Source organism: Accipiter gentilis, chromosome 2, assembly GCF_929443795.1.
Source record: "Accipiter gentilis chromosome 2, bAccGen1.1, whole genome shotgun sequence".
NCBI classification, from domain to species: Eukaryota; Metazoa; Chordata; class Aves; order Accipitriformes; family Accipitridae; genus Astur; species Astur gentilis.
In genome coordinates this window covers 12,178,318-12,195,122 of record NC_064881.1, presented here as the reverse complement: position 1 = coordinate 12,195,122, position 16,805 = coordinate 12,178,318, and the positions used below count along the sequence as shown (strand labels likewise).

At 38.9% G+C, this 16,805-nt stretch overlaps 1 protein-coding gene across 1 annotated transcript in view; it reads right to left on the bottom strand.

Annotated features, from left to right (window-relative positions):
• Nucleotides 1–16,805, bottom strand: part of XKR4 (XK related 4) — a 226,694-nt gene that overhangs the window by 171,171 nt on the left and 38,718 nt on the right. The window lies entirely within an intron of this gene.

The window sequence follows — 16,805 nt, the reverse complement described above, 5'->3', positions numbered from 1 at the left end:
TGTTGAGCTGACAGTTCGTTCACCGCTGTACATCACATTGGGTAATATGTATTTCTGAACAAAAAATGTATAATCTAGATATTAAAGATCAGTAACAATAAAACACAAGAGCCCTGATCAATCACATCGACAAAAATGCACTGCAGTGGGGTATTTAAAAATGATAATAAGGTTTAGGATTTAAACTAATCACAGCACTTATAGTGAGTGCCATCAGTGCTGAATCTCGAAGAACTGTAATGTCAAGAAAGGTCTGAAAGATGCTGGGGACGCGCAACAATTATACAGAAAAGGTCTTTGTTTGTCTAAAGAATAAAATTTAATTTCTTCTGAGTTTCACAGGAGAGCCTGAGACATCCTATAGTCACCAAATCTTCTCAGAATTTTTAGTAATTTTGAAATTTTTGTTACATGACTGATAGTTCCCTTGCAACCTCTGCATACTTCCTGAGGGAGGGTCATGTGCATGCTGAATATGAAAGGAGAAAAAGCATAGCAAGAAGAGATAAAACAATCTGAGTACAGGGCCCAGGCGTTCTTTCCAGTTTCTCCTGTCCAAGACAAAATTATTGGTTTCAACCCAGAGTCATGTGTAGGAGAGACAAGTGGTATGAGTTCACTCTGTAGACAATCCCTAAACTATACATAGTCTTTATTTAAAAAAAACCAAACCTCATAGGACATTTTCTCTTTATTGAAATACACCTGAATTATTGGTCTAATGGGGGACAAATGCCTCTTTGAGGGGGACCGCTTCTCTGATGCACCCTACAGCCTATGCTTCCACTCAGACTTGCAAAAGTTTGGGAGCCGCAATTGCGTTTCTCTTTGGTTAGCAGCCTCAGCTGTCCTTACCCTTCTCTGCCAATCCAGAGAGAAGATAGATGCTAATTTTCAGTTGCATATTGTAATCTGCTTTTAACAATATTCAGGGAAAGAATTCATATTACCAGCATGTTTTTATCAAATTATATTCTTCCCTCACAGAAAAGCATTTTTTCTGATATCTTTGAAAACAGCATTAAAGACGATTCTTTCTGATTACTGTCAACACTGAAATGTCTCATGTGGTTCAAAAACTACACCAGCTTTGAAATCTGGATTTTTTTTTTTTTAATTCCTCCTACTCCCTTCAAGTAATTTTCTTTAAAAACATTAGAGATTTCTTTAAAGGCAAGGGGAAAAATAATGTAGAAATGTTTTTGTTCTCCTCCTTATATTTTAGAATCCCCTCATATTCTTAGGCCAAAAGCCTCACAAAAATCATGAAATTAACCTGAGACCGCTATCACTTTTATTACATATTTAATATGAAAAGGGCTGTTTCTTTTCTTTTAATGGATGAAAGTCTTTAAAAAACCCCTACTGACACTAGGCAGGTATAACAAAGTTTGTTATGCCTTAACTTCGAGGTAACTAGGTCTTTGAACTAAAAGATTAAAAAAAGGACTTTAAAAACAGTTGTAGAGATCAACAAATATAGCAGACTTTGAATAGCAATATATACGCTATTTTCTAGAAACCAGATTCTATCCTTTTGTAGTTACAAGAGTTGGCTTGATACTGCATGCAAGTCTGAATGTAAAAATTACAGAAAAAATAGCTTAGAATTTCTCATAGCTGTGAAGCTGTATTTGCCAGTGGTCTGTACTTATCAAGTTAAATCTCTAAAACCCAATATGGTTCAGGCAAGGAAGCTGAGGGACAGAGGATGGGATGAAGCACAAGGGCAAGAGAAAGTCAATACGCAGATTAAACTTGTAAAACCGCCACATTCTTCATCGGCGTTTTATTCAACCACTTTATTCAGAATTCTAAATGATGATTTTGATATAATTAATTACATGAGTGAAGACTCATGTTACCATAGTACCACAGAGGTGCCCTAAATGAGGAGCAGCACCCTATAGTGCCTTGAGGTGCCCTAAACGAGGGGCAGCACCCTATAGTGCCTCTCCGTGTGTACAGACATATCGAAAGTCAGCTCCTGTGCTACCCAGTTTATCACCTAATCTGGTAATCGAAGCACAGAAAAGAGGATATTGTCCCTATGTTAGTATCAAGAGCAGAGGGGATGGCTGGAGGTTTTATAGGAGCAGATATGGGAATTTTTCCCAATCTGTATTTTTCTATACCACTCAATTCTTTAACCACACAGTCACTTTTAGTCTTGCTTACACTGCAGAGCCAGCCTGGCTACAGCAGGCAAGCTGGAGCTCAGCTTAGTATTACTGTACTGGGTCTGGCTGGGATGGAGTTAACCTTCCCCACAGCAGTGCTCGTAGTGCTGTGCTTTGTATTTGAAGCTAGAACGGTATCGATAACACACCAGTGTTTTGGCTACCGCTGAGCAGTGCTTGGAGCCAGCCATCAAGGCTGGCTCTCCAACCACACCCCCCCCCCCCCACAAAGGCTGGTAGGCTGGGGGTAAGCAAGAGGGTGAGAGGGGACATAGCCAGGACAGCTGACCCCAACTGACCAAGGGGTCCATACCATACGATGCTGTGCCCAGCAATAAGAGCTATATTGTTCGCCTTCTGAAGCAACTCCTACACGTAGTGAGCCCCTACTTCCCAGGAATTGGATGGACATCGCCTGCTGGTAGGAAGTTGAGAATAGATTTTTCTGCTTTGCTTTGCTTCCATGCATGGCCTTTGCTTTTCTTCATTAAGTTGTCTTTATCTTGACCCATGAGTTTTTCATCTTATTTTCTCCCCTGTCCCACCAAGGAGAAGGAGTGAGAGAGCGGCTTGGTGAGAACCTGGCAGCCAGCCAAGGTCAACCCACCACAATAACACATAAATACTGATAATGCGTAATGTATACATTAACAGATTTACGAAACTTTCCTTGCTTTATCATCAGAGCTTGTTTATGCTAGCACAGGTAAAGAAAGAATGGCAAAGATTTGCTGAAGGATCTTTATTTTCTCCAGTGAGAAACCTCTCTGAAGATAGTTAGACAACACAACTGCATTTAGTAGCCTGCATGTACTCCATTAGGTAAAACTTTTAATTATAAAATGACCAAAGCTGATTTGGAAGTCACTGAATGACAGCAGCTATAATGGGGTTCTATTTAGTTTCAACAGTCAACTTTCAGTAGCGACAGACATTTTAAGGGCAAAGGTATTATTTTGAACAGTTAAAACCTATTCCTGTTGAACTGTCAATAGAAGCATGTGGTGTTTATGAAGTAAAGACAGTATTACATTTTTTTCATCAAAATACAACGGTATTTGGCCAAATATCTTTGTTCTTATTCATATGCTATATTAACTAATGTGATACTATTGATGAAATTTTTCATTTAGGAACATTGTACAAAGTCAGACTTCAGACCCATAAATAACAGGGTTTTTTTCAGCAGTTTGTGACAAATAATACAGTTCTTATAGCTGACCTTGCTGGTTTTAGAAGGGACTTGACAAATAATTCTTCAGGTCCCTTTCACTGCTACAGACATAACTTTTTCCCATCTTTAAGTATGTCTAACAGCTAAAGTGTGCAATTTACTTTCATATTCTTTATGCTTTTATATTTTTTCTAACATCTGAATAGGCTACTTAATCCCTTCAGTATCCTTCAGAGAAACCTTGGCGTTGCCTCTGAAGAGGCTGTATTTTATGTAATACAGTTTACTCATGCAGAAGGAAAGGCACAGTGAACCTGCAATGTTCACTGCGGCAGCAACTAACCCCATTCCTCCTGCGGGTTTACCCATTATTTCCCTTCCTAACTCTGACTTTCCACATGCCATCAACCTTGATCTGACTCCCTATTGGTAATCTTTATTTTACAAAATACAAAAGACAAAGGAAAAATAATCAGGCAAATTATATACAATGTCTTTCAACTTACTTAAACTCCCTTAGGGATAGAAAGAGATGAAGTCCTACCCCACATGCTGGGAACTTAGATGTAAAATTTGATAACCAAGAAAGAAGAGGAGAAATCCAGAAGAACACATTTCACCTGCCCATCCTGCCTGGACAGTGTCATGACTGAGCTGCAGCCCTACAGCTTCAATGCCCGTATCTACCCTGCACTACACAGGGGAAGAAAAGGCAGAGTTATGGCACACTGTGTAAGCCTTCTGCCTTTCAACAGCACAACTGTATTGTGGATGGCTTGCGGGCAGCTTATGACCCCCAATCCTCTGCTGGCAGAGATATGCTAAATCCTCTCTCTCAGTCATAAGTTTCAAGCAGATGTAAGTCCACTGACTTGTTGCTGGTTTGGATTTGTATTGGTCTAAGTGGGAGTATCAGCCTGCCATGAGAGTGGGTGGCATGGAAAGGATTGGCTGTAAAATGTAACTGCCATTTGATTTTGCCAACAAAATTGATATTCATCAAAAAGTTAAGATGACCAATTTCCTGATTGAGCTGTCACCTACCCACAAATTAATTTTTCCATCAGACGCTGCATCACCTTAAACGATAATAAATAATAAACAAACCATAATAAAATTTATAAGCTGGACACTTGTGAATTCTGAATATAGTTTGTCGTTTGTGAGTACTTTTCAAGGTCAACTTTTCACACGCTTCTCTTGAGACAGTCCTATGTACGGGATGGAAGAGTCTCTGCTCAAGAAGTTCAGGCTAAACTAACGAAGTATGCATTGAGGTAGAAGGGGAGACCCAGTACTCAGATTTGAGTAAAGTCTTAGCAGTCTGAAGTCTACACTGTCCCAAAGAGAAAGCACCTCTGGAAAAATAAGTAACTCCTAAATGCCACACAACCTGAGCTGGAATCACAAAAAGTAATTACATTGTCTTTTATATATATGTACATACGTAAGTAGATAGCCAGAATCTTAGTCTCTTGCCTTGCCTCCATATATTGTTCTTGTACGGAAGTCAACATTCCTTTTCAACTTAGATAGCATGAAAACGGTTTAAGGGGTTCTCTCTGCTCGCAGCTCATTTCTTGCCCTTATGCTACAGTTTGTCATCCGCTGAGCTGTGCCAGTATGGCTGGTTATGGGCTACCCCATAAACTGGGTCACAAAACTCAATCAGAATAAAAACAATCTTGTTTCAGCATCTGCAACAAGCACATGGTTCAGGAGAAATGTTTAAAGTTGCAAATAAACTTTCTGAATAAGCTCAAGTGCTGAGAGAGCTTCTAGCATGTGCTATTACATATGCTGTCATTATCCTACATATTGAAAATATTCCACCTGAATCTCTGAAGCTGACTCAAAGTAGCATTTCCAGTATTTAACCCTAGTGATTTTCAGGATCATCTAAATGACAGATGTGGTATGGCTGCCTGTGTATTGCTTACAGATCCTGTCCATGTTAATGAAATTGCTGTTTCACTGAATATTCTGGGTAGATAGAATTGACCAAGATTGTGTCACATCCCTCTCTAGCCAGGAATAAGGGAAGGTCCCTTGCTAGGAAGACCTATTTAAGTGGAAACACCTCAGAATAATGAGATGCCTCAGAAAATCCCCCTTGGGGAGCTTCTCTGAAGGAAAGGGGCTAGGAGGAGTGGAATTTCTTCAAAAGCAAAACAAAGACCAGATGTATTGCTGGGTTTCAGAGGCCTCAAAGCACGAATGACTTAAAAGGAACTGAGATTCTCAATGTCACAGGAAAAAGAAAAGAAGACAGCTCTCCTGCCTTACACAAGCGTCTACTGTGATTATCAGACCATGGATGAGGTAAATTTGCTACTGAGTGGAGTAAGTGTCCTATGACTCAAAAGTGAAGAGCAAGGGGACCAGTCACGGATCCCAGACATGATTCTCACTAATACAAATCACACTCAAAAAGAGGTGAAGAAAATAAGGAAAACACATAAGGATCTACTGCTTCGTTCATATGTGTACACTCCTTTTAACAGTAGAGAGGATTCCCTTTCTCCCTGCCCAAAGGTTTTTCTTTCTGGTCAGTTCAGCTTTCAGATGCCCTTTGACCAGCTGATCTATGCACATAAAAATGACCACATCACTGGGGCTCTGGGGGATGTTCAGGGTGTCCTTCCTCAGAGGTTTTGGCTTTGATCAAGGAGAGTGTTTCTAAAGCAAACCTCCCAGCTGTTCCCATTTACTTTAAGGAGGCACATTTATCTGTTGGTCATAAAGAGGTCTCAGGGCACGGAACCAGATTCCTTTTGGATGTAAAAAAGCCATGCCACAGACTACACCCAATCCACTTAAATTGTTAGTGAATTGCCGGGAAATGCTGGCAGCGTAGACATGAGGACCTCAGCAATGTTTCACCCCAGAGACTGGCTCCTCTTGCCGCGCCGTGCTAGCTACTGCTATCCCAGCCTTAGGGATTTCTGAAGCCTGAGATCCTAGGACTGATCGCAGATGCCTTCATTTCAGCACAGGGGTAATGCTGTGCCTGAGGAGCTTCCCAAGACTCCAGAAAACTTGAAAGCGTCCGGGATGGTGGGGCAGCAACCTGGCACGTGGCAGTTGAAAACACGCGCATGCAATTTCTTCTAATTTTGCAGCTAATGTCCTTTAGTTTCAAACTGACCCATTTCAAAAATTCCACTGCCATGTTTACATCTGACTTGACTGAAATAACTCTCTACTATTTTAGATTTAATCATAATCTCCAGAATAATGTAATTTCTATTAAAATACACATATTCTGAAGATTATCAGAGACTGACATAGAGGATTTGGTAAAAATACCCAAGGGAACTCTTCCATGGGCTAAGAAGAAAGGATGACTGAGACAATCCATCAACATAAATTTAAGCTGTATAAATATTTTTATCTGGCAAGCTAACTCGCCAAGAATTAAGTGTTCTTCTACACCAATCATGACAGTACATTTTATTCAGAGTTTTGTTAGTTTACTTTCCTTCATTTAAAAATTTTTCAGAAGCCAACAACTAACTTGTTAAAGAGAATTTGATTAGTCTTAAGTAAGCTACTTGTTATTTCATGACAATGAAGTATTAATGGGAATAACATAAAGGATAATGGAATTAAGAACTCGGTAACAGCTCAAAAAACAACCCATTACATCAGACTAATTCCAATGTGTTTCTGTAATAATCTGTTCTGCACCACTCCAGTGTGCTTATGCGATCAGAGCAAAGAGCTGTTACCAAGGAAACCAATCAACCCAAGACCCTTTGTGTGTGAAAAATGCAGATATTTAACACCAAAAATCCCATACAAAATAACTTCAAATAGCAACTCAGACTGGACCAACCTCTGACATTTATAAGTTCATGCAAATCTGGCAATTGCTGTTCTGACCTTTCAGTTAAATAATTTTGCAACTGTGGACTGAATAAGAAAATTTCTGTTAAAAAAAAATTTAAAAGTCTATTCATCCAACACACAAAAAAGTTTATTCACTGTTATTAATTACCACAAAAAGGCAAACAACAGAATTGTATCCCACAATTAAGTCTCCATTGTTTTTACTAAGCCTGTAGCCAAAAAACCTAGGTTGGCTCTCAGTGTTGGCCAGGGGAATGACAATCCTATTGCACTGAATGAACTGATACAAACCCTTGCTATCAATGAACAGGCTAATCATTGAAAAAGGGCTTAACTTTAACTCTTCATACCTTGTGTTAAGAAGCTTCTTTCCAAAGCCACTAATCACAGTTAGCTAGTTAGCAGATGGTAATGCCCAAATTCCTGAATTACGTATTTATTGTAAATGGCTACAGGACTGGATACTAGATTAGCTGTATTCTCCAGCAGCATACAGACCTGGATTCTACACATGGAGAAGCAGAGATGCAAAGCCCCTCGTTCATCAGGATCTGAGTTCTTAAAATTACCAACTAATTTTGCTAACAGATGTGGCTAATGCCAGATGCTCAGTAACAGTGAATCTAGGTCTGTATGCACATAGATGAAATTTAAATAAGCTTTTTTAATTTTTTGTATACTCCTTTAAAGATTGCTTTTGGAGATACTGTCTGCAACTGTAAGGGCTAAAATGCAAAGCAAAAGTTTTCAAAGCTGTACAGCTCACATAACTGGATCTTTAAGAAAAGCTTTTTGCTGAGAGAGAATTTGCTGCCCATAGACACTGAGAGTTCTTAAATGACAACAAAGTCCTCCAGATGTAATTTATGAAAGCACAGGAATATTACTTAAAATATAGAGAGAGAGAGGACGCAGAGCTACTTTTTGTTGAAATAAAGTCCATTAGCTTTGTGGCACATAAACTTGAGAATGAGTCTGTATTTTAATATGCATACTACAGTTTACTGTCTCTAGCAATTCACTGATACTACCTTGTTGTAGGACTGCACCTGTAAAGGACACACTGTAGATAGAAAGATTAAATTGGAAATTAATTCCTTACTGAACAACAGACGGCCTAAAATGGAAAGATTTTGAACATATGGAACTAACAAATACTAATCAAGCTTAACAAAAATTTGCATGCTTCAGGGGATTTAACAATAGCTCTAAATCATTTGTGTTACTAAATATGCACACACTGCTTTACAGAAATCAAACCTTCCAGTTAACTTCATTTGTGCTAATAAAAGTCACAAAAGATACGGCTGGCCTGCTCCACTGGCAGAAAGCAATGTCAGATTTAGGAGGCAGTTACACAAAGCCCCAGATCACCTTCTTTTTTTTCCAGTGCAGGAGTGAAATAGTTTTTACACAAGTATCTGTTACGTTTGAGAGAGATACATCACATGTTAGGAAATCAAACCATGTTTCCTCAACTGCTTAAACAGTTTAACTTAAGCCAATGCTGTATATGATAATGTTTTGTTATTGTTAGATTCAGTTTATGTAAATACAAAAAGAGCCCCTGTCTTAAGGTTTGCTTGAAACTATGTTGACCCCAACTGCTCCTTATCTACTGTCTTCATCAACTCAGAAAGCTTAAGTGGTTATCTGGCAGTAAAAGATAAATAAAGCCCATTTAAAGGGCATAGTTGCTTTTATCTCCTTCTCTTCCAGGGTTAAGTTTTACTTCATTCCGTTCTAGCACATCTCATGGACCAAACCCTGAAATAGATTAACCTGAAGTATTCCACTGTTTGCTCTTACAGATTTCTGTAAGCTCCCAAAGCAGCAGCCCATCTCTCCTCCCAGCTATGCTCCAACAAAACATTTGTTTTCAGCTTTCCCTCACACATGACACAGATCTCTTCTTCTGAAAGGAGTTCAGAACAGATCACAAGGAAGCCACCTTGGCTGGTTTTGCACCAACTGAATGAATTTCTAATATTAGGAATTCAACTATGATCTGCCACGCGAAAGAAAAGAAGAAACTCAGGGTCTGGGGCCAAAGGAAGGGATGTGGGAGTATTTTTGCTTACTGGGGACTGGAGAGGTGTTTTGTTTTAAGAAGACAGGCACAATGCCCAGTGGAGAAAGTAAGATCTGGTGCAGTCCTAAATCTGTGTTGAACCTAGCAAATGATGCATAGCTCTTTCTGTAAAAACACTGATTTTGAGTATTTCTAGAGCGTTCCTAAATATCTAGCACAGAAGCTGTGTGAAGTGCATCTGCAAAGCTCATTTGGATGATCCTCTTCTTCCCACAGCCAAATTGAAAGTGAGCTAACTGGTAGTTTGGGGGCTAAGCAGATGACTCTGTCGAGTGTTATCAGAGCATTAAATAAAGCACCTTCTCTTCTGGAGCACACGATATTCATTTTTCCCTTCCTTTTTGAACTAAATAACCAATATATTGTATGGCAATATATTGGTTATCTCAGTCCTTGTAATAGTCACTTGTTTTGTTAAAGATACACATTATCGTAACTTTTTTTTTTAATCAGGAAAGACAACTGCATTGAGTTATATGGTAAGCATCTCCAAATTACTTATGGGGAAGCTAACATGGGAAAACTGCTGGCCCTCGTCGGTTAGCCTGGGTTTGGAAAGTCAAATTTAGCGTTTTCTGGTCCCCACATCATCTCTGTTTTATCTGAGTTTCACAGTGCAGTCTGCAGGATAGTCTTAAGATGCCCAGGCTAGATGTGAATGAAGTGGCTTGGGTACCAAGCTAACTAGGGGTAATAGCACAGAGCACAGCATGGCCAAATTCACCGTGCTCTGAAGTAGGCTATCTAAGAAGAGGAGAAAATTGTCTTTCATTGTGCAGGTGTGGGCTTTTTTGTGGTTGGGTTTTTTTGTTGGATTTTTTTTGTATCCAAGCTAGTTAATCTAGCTCAAGCACCTCAACACTGCAATGCAGAGTAGCTATGTGTATCTGTAGTTAACAAAGCTGTTCATGCTACCTCAGCTAGAACAGAATTCAATACAATCCCTTGTAGTTTAATCAGTCCTTCCATGCTAGTACAAACTGTAGTAACATAAATTTATTTCAGTAACGTAAGCAGATGAGTCCTGGCAGCATTGCAAGTAGCAAGTCTATTAATTCATCTTTATCACATTTTATGCTTATGCTCATTCTTACATCTTTTTTTCAAGGAAAAAACAAAGGCAGCATTACTGTAGAAGACATCTTTACACTGAAGTGAATCAGCAAAAACTATCATCTGCCTTGTCTGTGTGCTCTAACAAGTCCATGTGTTTACAGAACACACCCTCAGAGCCACCGGGCAATTTTTGTCTCATCCATCTCCTCACAACACAAATAGGAACAGAAACCCATCAGCAGCCAGACTCTGGGAACCCAAGCCACACCATGCGATGCCTTATTACATGGAGAAAAGATAACTACTTAAGTGTGAAGATATTATCAAAAAAGCGTCTCCCTCTGCTAGCAGGAATATAATCACGGCTGACCTGTGTTCAGGGAAGGTGTTGATGGAAGACATAAGTATTTTTCTGAGCTCACTATGTTAATAGCACACACATTTTGGTCCATTAGGAGAAAAGTATTAGTTTCCAGCATGCTGCAAAGGAAATCCCAAAGGGTGAAAACTCAATGCTTTTCACAGAAAAAGCCTTCTTCAGCCAGAAAATTAATCATAATATTTTACAGCAATACTTGCAAAATAAAAGCAAATATTGCTTTTTATATTAATGACCATTAAGTCACTAAAATCTAGTTTAATAAACTACGGTTTATTAAAAGGAGAAGATGAAGACTGGCTAAAGAGGAAGTTTCAAATAAAATGACTAATGATTAGTACATTCATTCTTCTGTGACCAACTGGATTATTAAGTGCACTGAAATCATTAACTGACTTGAAAATTATGTTCTGGAGCCTTTGAAAACAGGCTTTGACAGATGTTCCTACTGTCAGTAAAAGCTCAAGTTGAAATACTAGATAAGAAAATACACATTAAGAAAGTTTACACAATATATACACTTGATATAATGGGAGACTGATTCACAAGAAAAAGATCGGAAGTATTATTTACTTACTATCACTTAAGACCAAAATCTAAGATTTGTATGTTTGAATAAACACAGCAGAGAGTAAAAGTCACTGACCACTGTTGAACTGGTAAAGGCTCATTTATTTAGAGTTGAATTCAGATGGGTAAATGTTTACAAGGCTTGATGAATTACAGACCAAAAAGTGACCAAATCATGATAAAACTGTCATCAGAGCACCATAGGGCAAGACTTGCTTTTTGTATGAAATAACAGTAATTGCTGTAATATGTACTAGCCCTCTACTGAAGAACCAGAATATTTTAAGAACTGTATTTAATTATGATTCCTACTAGTTGGTGAAAATCTTGAGCAAATAACGTTCACTGGCATTTTTTAAAATATAAAAATCTCGGTCTTAAAAATTAATTATGATTTAACACAGAAAATCAACAGAAATTAAAGACAGGTAATGAAGTTCCTGCATACTTGAAGGAGGACTTTTAACACACCTCAGTTCATTACAAGAACTAATGACGGTTATAGTAACACACAGTGAAAACAGGACCTATTATCAAGATAAAAAATATTTTTGTTGGGTTTGAAAGTGATTGCATGAAATAACTTAGTAACAATTATTTTTGTCAACTTTTACATTAATCCATGTGTAATCAGCAAGCAGATCTGCTTGCTAATAGCCTTTTCAGGTTTCTTTTAAGTATTCACTCAGGAATTTACATTTTGTTTTTATCACACTCTAGGACAGCTTTCTTCAGCGTTAACCTAGTTTTTACACTGCATTGCTTCAAAATGTTAAGTCAGACTCATAAAAAAAGTAATAGGTTTAGAACATTTTGTCCATATAGATTTTTCCACTGTCATATCAAGGTATGCAATATGTATGCTGTTTGCGTAAACCAAACATCCAGCCTTAATTGGCAAAGCAAAGGCAAATCTCTACAACCTTTAAAAATTATGAACTGCATTTTCAAGACACCAGGATCCAGTTTGCCTTACGTTGGTTCTGCCTAAGCAAATCAATTGTAGGTGCACTTTTGGAATTAAGTCCTAGAGATTCATTCTTTTTATAATACACACAGATTTTTTTTAATGTGGACCCTAATTTATAAAACACCCTCTTTAGTCGACATTGAGATAAAAAATATTAAACTAAATATATATACACATCCATATGTATGAATGTATATGGATAAGCACAAACATATATATGCACACATATATACGAAAAAATACAAAAAGACCTGAGCGATCAGGTGGAAATAAAAGATGCATCTGAATTCCCAGAAGCTTGTTTTAACTTTGGAACATGTAAAAACTTGTTCTTAGTGAGGGCTTTTCTAAATTAAAAATGCATTCACAGTATATAAGCTGCTGCTGCCACTTCTGATTCAGGTCTTTGTTTTGACCAGGAAGCAAAGAGCTGAAGCATTGCTGGAGTCAGCAAAAGACTGCAGAAACAGCAATCAAATGACTCAGCATTTAATAGCGGATGACTGCTAAGATATTGCGTATCTAAATCAAAATACAAGTTATAGTTTATGTAGATGAGAAATAGGAATATTCCTCTTGCAGTGGACAAAACTGTTCCTTTTGCCACAGTACAGTGTGCAATCAGCTAATAAGAAGTGGAGAAATCACCGTGAGACCGGCTTGATTTTTATAATGAAAAGGAAATAAATGGTATTTACCCATTCTCTTTGCAATATAAAAATAAAAAGGTGACTGTCTCTGAAAGCCCACAATTGCACCAGGAAAAGAATCTTAATTTAGCCATAATATCAGGGCAGCTATGCAATGACACTAAAACTTCCTTTATAATACTGGTATTTTGCTTTCACCATTACCATGAGCAATCACGACCTCGGGTCAGAGCCCTGTATAGTCCCAGTGCTTTTTTAATCTCTGGCTTCTTCACAACAGCACTAATTCCTTCACTGCTAATTGCCCCGTGGACACCTGTCCACTTGGAACTCTATTAAGAATAGTGGGTTTGTTTCATAAGCAATTTCAAATTCATCATATCGTAATGATTCTGGCTACTGTAAACCTCGGTGGCTTCAAACCAACAACCAAAATAAAGTGAAAACCTTGACCTTCTTTCATTATGTAGGGCCACTAAATTAAACTTAATCTGTCATCTGTGGAACTACATGGCAGCTGCTGGGAGACCATCCAAGTTATACAAGTCTTGGAAGGATGACAGCATCAGATAACTGCAAGAAACAGCCTTCTACATTCATAACTCTGGCATATTTAATGCTGACAAGGGAGAATTTCATAAGAATTTCCCCCCTTAAAAAGGGGTAATTTCGGGGGCGGGGGCGGGGGGGGGGGGGAGAAGAAGGAAGAAAGAAGAAGAGAGTGGTATATCTGCATTTCTTTCAGTATGTTCTAACTACTCCAACTACATGGCATACAACTGCGCAACAAAGGGAAGGAGATAGAAGGGTAAATTTTCATTGTGGTGCACAGGGATTTAATTATACGACTCCCATAAATGTTAATGGGAATCACATGATCCCATGCTTGTACAGTGCAATTAAAATTCACCCAGGAGTATCAATCATTTCTCAGACCAGAAAAGGTAGTTTAACACAGCTAAATGCTGGGATGTTTAAAAGGTGTGCAGAGCAGAGAGAAGCATTTGATGGGAAGGCTGGTTTGGGAATATGCCCAGGAGAATCTGAAAAACTCAAATTCTGTCGTAATCTCTAAAGGACTGAGATGAGGACAAAAAAGAAAGAGAAGAGACAACAGATTGTTTACAGATAAGAAATCCTGGTGCAAACAGTCTCTGCAGAAACCAAATCGAATTTGGTTTAAGCGTATTACAGCTAGGAGACTAGTTGGGCTGAAAATAGCAAGGGGGATCCTGAAGCCTGTAATACTAGACTTTCCCTGGTTTACCCAATGTAAATGAGTGTCGTAGGTGAAAAAATAGCCTGAAGCGTGAATGCCAAAAGGCAGCCGAGGATTGGGTGTAGGGGTGGGGGGTGGGGGGAGAGGAATGTCCAAAACTGAACTTTTGAGTCCTCAAGCAGAAGCTAGCTGCAACTGGTATGAGCTAGGAGAAAATTTCAGTAACACCTGGGCTAAACAGAAGTGGCACGTCCTGAATCCTCCTATTAATAAGGACACATGAGACAGAGTCACCAGTTAGGAGGCTGATCACGCGCCGTGCTTCCACACAGAGATTATTTAGATTGAGAAACTGGGGTTTGGGGTTCTGGAGAGAACTGCTGCTGCCAGAAAGAAGGGTTGCTGAACAGAAGAGGTGGTCCCAGAAAGAAGGGGGCCTGGAAAGAAGGTGAAGATCTTGCCTGGAGGACTGATCCTGGAAGTCAGGGAAGATCCTGGAGATCAGATCACTTCAAGGAGACAGATGCTGGTGGATGCTCAGGGACCTTGGCTGGTGACACGTGCGATGGGTGACTGCGAGCAGCAACACGATATGAGCCACCGTGACTTTCTGCCCAGCCTTCCCAGGGCAGTGGCGGCTCCTCGGTGGGAAAGTCAAGACTGAGGGGGCATAACGCTGCGGGGAGAGTGACCAGCAGGTGTGCAGGCTAATGGGGTAGGGTAAAAGCTCTGCTCTCGTTGGCTCTTAAATAAGCCCCAGTATGCAGATCCGCTATGGGTTGCTGTTTATTCTGCCTTGTCCATGAGAACAGGCTATTGCACATTTTGATTCCCATGTTAATAAAATTTCAGAGTTTGCTTCAGCTATACTGCCCTCTAGTATTCAGTCTAAAAGAAAACTTTTATTACATGTTAATGGAAATTCTATTTGATTTCAAGTGGTAAGTGCCTGTGGTCGCTGGTAAAAAAGATCTTGGATTTTATTCCAGTTTATGACCCTAAAGTCCAAGATCCTGCTGTGTAGTGCCTGAAGAAACAAATCATGCGAATCAAACCATGGTGAAATCAAAGACAGTGAAGACTTTGAGAAGGAGAGACACTTTTTGTTTTTCAGCCTTCCAATGACAAAAAAGGAAGCTATACAAGAAAATATTTGTTATTACTTACCTCAAAGGGATAAGGCTAAAATTCTTACTTTCTGTGAATTAGATAAAGACCTTAGAGACAGCAGGTGTTACGTAAGTATAAAGTACTATATTAGAATTAATTATAAAATATAAGTGTCTTTCTTAGAAGTGAGCCTTAGCAAAACCATCTTGGACATTAAAGGGATGAATTCTGAAATAAGCTTAGTACTGTTTTTATTGTGACTCCATAAAAATATGCAAGAACACATGCATATTTTCATTGTCATCCTAAAATCTAAAACTAGTTGGTAGACAAAAGTCCATAAAAATGCAACATTTCAGAAATGATATTTATTCCACACATATACACAATCAAAACTTGCTAAATAAAAGCTGGGCAAGGTGAGGTAGGAAAAGGGAGACAGCACACAGGGTAATGAAGTGGCTAGGGATCTCCCTGGAGCTTGACTTGATACCAAATAAAACCTCTCCTAGTCACTCTTGTTGGAACCATTTGATTTCATACTACTGAATCAACATTTCAGTGGGCCAAAAATAAGCATGTAGGATCTTCCCACCATTTCTAGAATCAGCCTTCCTTTTCCCAGTATTCTGAGTATCTATCTATGTGAAGCGAGAGAGCTCCACTTGGGGGGGGAGGGCGGCACGGGAATTTGAGAGAGACTTAATTCTACGGTATGACTACAGAGGAGACCCAGATTCATGCCTCTACTCTCCTCAGTTCTCTCTTTGATTGAGGAAATGTATATAAACCCTTTCTGTGTCTAACTCAAACCAGACTGTTGAAACAGATCTACAAAGTGAATCTAGATCACTGTGCTATTACTGCTACTAGACTTTGTTGCTCTTGAACAAGAATTTCATTCTGAACTTCATAAAAAAATCCCTAAGAATTTTTTTTTTTAAACAAACAGGTTGAGAAAATGCTCCAGCTTTTACCAAAGCAGCATTTCAGATCAAAAGCCTTCTGAGAAGTGATTCCTAACAAGGTTTATTAAAAAATAACCACATAACAGAATGGAGGATAATATATACAAGGCAACCTAATGCAACAGATCTTTTTTCCATTTTGTAGCTGTTAGCTGACTTTCCGTGACAGAAAAAAAAACCCAGCAAATTGGGATTATTTGATCTCCTTGTTGCTGTATTCCCTCCTTCCCCTCTCATAGCAGCCATGGACCTCCTGTTACTTGTGCTGCATGATTGACTCTGGGGCTGTCCATGGAATGCCAAAAGTATCAGAAATTTGATGGAGTCAAATCCAAATAGTCAAAGCAAGAGTAAGTCCACTTTCAAAACTCAAAGCAGAACTAAAAATCCCAGGGATTCCGATATTTAAAAAAAAAAAAAAAAAAAAAAGGAAACAAACAAAAAACCCACACACAAACATGACCCAATTCCATCAGGAACTGAGAATTTCTGTAAGGTGGTGAGTACTTTAACTTTCTACTGTGTTGACCAGGAGCTGATGGAATTCAGTGATACACAGAACGAATGCCCATGAGCTAGGAAGTT